Here is a 6,789-nt window from a genome sequence, read left to right on the forward strand (position 1 = left end):
GCGCCCTCCATTTCTAAAACGGTTCAACGTGCAAAAAAAGTTTTAGACAAAATTTGTAAATAATTCTATCCTCCTCGACTTTTATAATAAATGTTAATATATTAATGATAATATTATATGATAATGAGGTTTAACCTCCGTTTTTCTGACATATGCCTATAACAGAGGTCTCCCACATGATTATGTGTTATTCTTTATTTATTTATCTACATCCACATTTTACAATTACATTTATGACGTGGAATCGGTAACTTCGTTCTTATCCAAGCGACGACAATGTGATCAATTCTACCGCCCCCATTAATTATAGTTGTTCACAATGCCGCTGCCTGGATTCGAACCCGGAACCCAAGTCTAAGTAGTCAAACGATCAAAGCCTAACGCCTTAGACCGCTCGGTCATTTAGGCTCTTGTGTTATTAATAAATGTAAATACGATTGAAAGCAAAGGAAGCGAGATATTCTCAAAAAACTGATTTATGCAATCTTTGACCTTGACTATCTAATATCTACTTAAGTATGTTTGTTATTTTGTGGCGCTCTAGAGACAAAACGCGTGGGCTGATTTTAAAGACTCTTAAGTGAATCGATTTGTTTATTCAAAGACACCATACTTAACATAGTTGGACGATTTTCAGGTTTTTCTTTTTCGCAATATGGCGTCTTGTGGTTGCCAGTGACCTTCGCAAGATTAAGACTAATCGATTGAAATAAGACTGCTTATCATTTTTTATCTTCAGAAAGTTTTATTTCTTTTAAAAGTTGTTCAAATAATTTGAAATAATTAATAAATAATCATCTCATTATTTTGAATAAGATGACATGAATGTATTGTATTATTGTATTTGTATTGTACAAAGTACAATGAATGCAACATGAATGTATTTAGATATTATTAAAAACTGTTCATATTAATAATATTACAAAAGACAGATTTGCCAAATTTCCAGATCAAAAATATTTTCCACATTGCATGGGTTATTGGAAGACTTAAAAATCCCGTTAATCCGTTAAGACTTAAAAAAAGTCATTATTGCAATTAATCCAAAGAAAATGCTTTAGTCAAAATTTATCAAGGGCAATAAAGTACATTCACTTGAGTCCATGGCTTTGACCTACAATAGGTAATATTCATTAAATTTAAATTTGGTTCAAATATATTTTTATCCGTAACTTTATTGGCTGGACATTTGAACTAAACCATTATTTTAGTAATTAATATCTTTTTAATTACTTAAAATTAATAAATAAGAGTACAAATTCAGTGAAAAAAATTTAAATTTCTAAAACGGACGTGACGTCACAGTATGTGGCTTGTCAGACTAATATTTTGTATGGTATTACCATGGATATATACTATAATTACTTCATAAGTGACTATTACACCTGTAGTGAACAGTACATTGAACTGTCAACAATTGACAGCTCACATATTAATACGTCATCAACAGAGGACGCCAAAAGAACTTTACACTTAATTACAGCATTTTTAACAGCATTTGTATTTTTTACTATATTATAACATTGTAAACAGTATTATACTCCAAAATACTGTTTAATATAAAACCCTATTTTACATAAACTTTAGGGGTATTTTATTTTGATTAATTGCAATAATGACATATTTTTAAGTCGCAATTCCTCTGAAAGCTAACGTTTGTCGCTAAAATGTTTTCATCAAAATTGTAAGTGCTGCCTATTAAAGCATCGCAAGGAACTAGGTCCAATGTGATGTCAGAACATATCCGCCATCAAACTGTACAACTTTTGTTGAGGTAATTTTTAATAGGTGGCGCCTCTGACGAGATATTCAGGTGCATAGATTAAAATGATCCACCCTGTATTAAGTGGTATAATGTGTTGAGATGGAAAACGATGTTAATAGAATCAAGTATGAGAAACAAAAATTAGAACAAATGTAAAAATTACATTTCATGATAAAAATATCATTAAAACTGTTTTGCGCATTTAATTTCCACTAAATAGTCAAAAATGGTGGATGCACATACTATAAGCTAACATCCAATAAAATGTAAAGAATAGTCCGTTGAAAATTGATCTTAAATAGTAGAATTATAACTCGAATAAAAATAATGAACAGCGTTTAAAAATCATTTATTACGTATAAAACAAATATTATAGTATTTTCTCAACAACTGAACTAGCTCCGTATATAATTGCTATATTATTTTTTCCAGTATGTTTTATTTGGTAATAAAATATAACTTATTTAATATTTTACTGTAATATTTTACTGTACTATACTGTTATTGTAGGTATATCAAGATACACAAATCATATTATTCTTCTTTTATTTAATGATGGAAAAAAATTTGTTTACTTTACTTGAAACAATAATTATTGTTATCTTCAATTATTATTGTTATTATGCTTATATTCCTGTCTCTTTCTATTCCTAGAATTTAAAATCAAAAGTCTGATACTTTATAAAACGAAAAAAAAAAGTAAGTTGTTGTGAATATGGCTTTTAAAAACACAACCAATAATTTCTGGTTTGGTAAATTATTATTTTGGTTATGATAATAATTTCCATATTACCAAGAAATTTCAAATCCAAAGAGGAAATCCCTAAAATTGGTTTTGGCATCATTATATTGCATATACAGGATGTTTTTTAAGTTGACATATGCTTGAAACTAGATGAATAAATTTAATCGAGGAAAATGCTTCAAACGAAAAATGTTAGTTTCAAAGGCATACATCTTATACCGGCATCGAATTCGATCTGAGTTTTCAGAATCAATTAAAACCTCTTTCTGATTCATAACTGGTAATAATAAGAGGAAAATTAGAAAGTTGTTCTTTATGTTTATGCAAACATTTTCTTTTAAATTGGATAGTTTAGACAGTAATTGGTAGCGAAAATATAGCTATTTGTAAGTTTGTTCATTTAAAATGAATAAAAATGGTCTTTATAGAAAAACAAACCATTTTTATGAGATTTATTGGAAAATTTTCTTTGAAGAGTGCTTAGATTCCGCAGAAGATAAATAGTCAGTAATCAGGTTAAATCTACTGAAGAAGCGGTCCATTTCCTGATTTATAGTACAAATTTTTGTGGTCGATTGGCGGGATTTATCTGACTTGACTTTGAATATTTGGCCTTAAAAAATTATAAGTACAAGTATTGCCATCTGGTAGTCGAAATTACTATTCGGGTCTTCTTCGGATTTTAATTAGTACGAATTATTATCGACAATTGGCTAATTGCAACTCTGGGTAATACTTCTCAGTTCGTGTTCGTCTAAGCTGTAAGGTTTGCGGAAAAATGTTTCGAACAAAAAATCTTACATTTTTAGTCAATAACTAAACTCTATCGATTACCAGTTATGGAGTAGAGTGAGTTTTTCATTGAGCTTGAAAACCTAGGTCAAGTTTAATGTTTTTGTAAGATGTGCGCCTATACACCCAACATTTTTCGCTTGAAGTATTTTTATCGATAAAAGTAAGTTTTTGAGTTTCAAGCTTATGTCAACTTAAAAAAGACATCATGTATGTAAAAACATCATTTTTATTTCTATTCTCGGAGCGAAAATAATATTTTCCTATCTCAGTATTTAAATAAAATCGTATATTGTTTTATCAAAATTTTATGATAATTTTTGAACAATAAATTAATGTTTTGTAAAAAAAATATGTTCTGTTACACCTGATAAAAATATTGTTTTAAAGAATCTCTCATTCAGCCTTTCTTGGAAATATTTAACGAAGTGTAATGAAAAAAACTGTAAAAAACCGAAATGCTATTTATCTTGCATTAATTGTAAGGATATTTCTAATCAGAACTGGTAATTTGGGTAGGTATACATCTGTCTAATAAAAAAAATTCTTGATTACGCTTTGATTGGGTTGAGTTTTTCGACTATCGAGGAGTTGGTTGGGTTCTGAAGTATTTAACCCTTGCGTTCAAAAATGGAACACTGTTACAGAAAACAGAAATATTATCGTAAGCGATACCAACACGATATTTTCTTTGTTAAAATGAAAAATAGTCTCATTGAACGAAAATGTTAATGTAAAAAAATTCGAAACAAAAAAAAAATTTACGATTTTATTAATATTTTCTATATTTTATTAATTTATTTATTTCAATATTATTTTATTAACACTCATTACTATCGAATACATTCTTGTCGTTGCTTTTTTAGATTGTTTTTTCTGGGTTCTTTTTTGAGTCTTTTTTTTCTGGATCTATTTATTTTTTTTTTGTGTGTACATTTTCAACGAAATATATAAAACATTTTACATCGTTTCTTAAATGGAAATGTACGCGGGTCAAATTGGACCTGTTCATTAATTTCCGGGAAATGATCTTTGTGGGAAGAATGGAAATAGGATTTCGAAATTGTTTGGGTGATAGTTTTTATTGTGAGGTGCCAAGTTTCTCTGTGGAGAGCTTCAGCCGGATATCGAAGGGGGGCTTTCCGTAAGTTGCGAAGGTTCAACATTCGATCTGAATACATGAATTGAAAAGTCGATGTTTCAGACGCTCATCCAACTTACTCCCAGTGTAAGTATAACCCAGCAAAGGATGTGTTTCCAAGAAAAAGACGTTTTTTAACGTTCTGCGTCCAATTCAACTACGTTTGAAGAGTTTCACCCAAGTATTCAACACTTTGAGTCTGTTGGATAGTAAGTTGCATGTGTGGTGCGAGGAATGGGACCAACGATTATATCTACTTTATGGTATAAAGTAATAGTTTAAAAGCACAACTCAAATCTTGATAATTTCTCATTTGTTTAAGCTTAAAAAATAATTTTCATCCCTTTTATTCTACACAAATAATTTAATTAAATGTACTTTCTCTTTATGTTGGTACTGTTGGTAGCCATTCAGTCCATTTTGTTTGAATGAATGTCAAATTATAATAATTATTATCTTTTGATCTTTTCTTCTCTTTTAATAAAAGTGAAATGAACCAGAAATAATTACTTATAAAAAATCACTTCGGTCGAAATAAATAAATTATAAAAAGTTCAATAATTATAAAATAAATAAAATTTAAAAAAAGATTACTTAAACGAGATGCTAATCCCGTTGAAAATCGTTATTTTTATCATTTCAATGCAGGTCTATAAAAAAATTTTTCGTTTTAGTTTTCATAATGCATCATTTTTCTCAAAAATATTAGCAAAATGTGTCTGTTTTCTATCTTTTAGCTTCATTCAAGCAGCCTTTTGAAGTTAATCGTTTCCAGTGGCGGATTTAGGCTTGCTGCCGCCCTAGGCCCCGTTCGATGCGCCGCCCTTTTTGATAGAATGAATTTCATTAATTTTGATCCAATTTTTTATTTTAAAGTAACTTAATTTATTGAAATATAATTTTTTAAATATTACTGATAAACAAGACAGATAAATATATATATAAACTTTAGACAGGAAATAATTCATATTTCTTTTAATATTAATCAATTTGAAAATTTCTTTTTCCTGGCTTTGGTCCGAGCAAAAACATCAATTATGTCGTCGTAATTAATTTCTTGGGCTAGTTGGGCTTCAATAGAAAGTAATGCAAGTGCATTAAGTCTATCTTGGCCCATGCTTGCGCGTAAATAGGTTTTTACCCTTTTAAGAGTAGAAAAAGATCTTTCTCCTGAACAATTTGTAGCCGGAATACTCAAAAAAACTTTGGCTCTAAACTTTGGCTCTAAAACTTTGTTATTTCATAAATTTTGCCGCCCTTCAAATTCTGCCGCCCTAGGCCCGGGCCTCACGGGCCTAAGCCTAAATCCATCACTGATCGTTTGAACAAAAGAATTCTGACCTGGCACTTTGGAATAGAAAATATTTTTAAGGGAAAGTTAGTACTTATCTAATTTTTGTAATATTTCCCGATTTTCTCAAAAAAGATGTCTGATTGTTAAATTTTCATTTACTTATATCATTATCCATTATCATGGCTTTGGAGATTTATACAAAAAATATAACACCCTTTGGGGTAAAACATAAATAAATTATTACAAAAAAAAAATTATGTAACTTTTTTAGGTAATTATTACAGTTATTACCCACATGATTCATAACGTTAACACATTGTACATACAACAAAATTACTTATATGATATTTTTTAAGAAAAATAATATTTTATTTATTTTTAAATATTCATTTTTGTATTTTACTTTTTCTTTACATTTTTTTTTCTTCAAGTAAAAATTCTGAAAACTAGCATCAAGGTAGTATTCTCATGAGAATCGAAGAATATTTCGAACGCTCTGCTAGTGTAAATTCATCTGTATATGTATATGACGATTAAGCTATACTTACCTCAGCTGTATGGACAACTTTTAAGAGCATTACCTGTAATTTAAAACAATTGAATTCTTAATCTGGTAGATAATACCAACAACAAAAAGTATAAATTTTTTTTAACCGTCAAACGAGGTTGATAGATATTTTTTTAAATTTATTTTTTTGTTAAGTCAATCTCCTTTTTATCATCTGTTATGAAACTTTAAAGAAAAATGACTTAACGTATAAACTACCTTTAATACAAATACTTACTAAATAATATATATAATACAAATAAATATTACGATGTACACAAAAACCATTTTGAGTGTTTGTGTGTTTGTATCTAAGTATAACTTTAAAAAATAAAAGAAAATACATCAAAGGACTTTAATTTTATTTACATTACTTGTGCTACCATTTTACCATTCTACCATTGGTTATAAATAAAATGTACAAAACAAATAAACAAATATATATATATATATATATATATATATATATATATATATATATATATATATATATATATATATATAA

This window comes from Chrysoperla carnea, chromosome 3 (genome assembly GCF_905475395.1).
Source record: "Chrysoperla carnea chromosome 3, inChrCarn1.1, whole genome shotgun sequence".
Taxonomy (NCBI): domain Eukaryota; kingdom Metazoa; phylum Arthropoda; class Insecta; order Neuroptera; family Chrysopidae; genus Chrysoperla; species Chrysoperla carnea.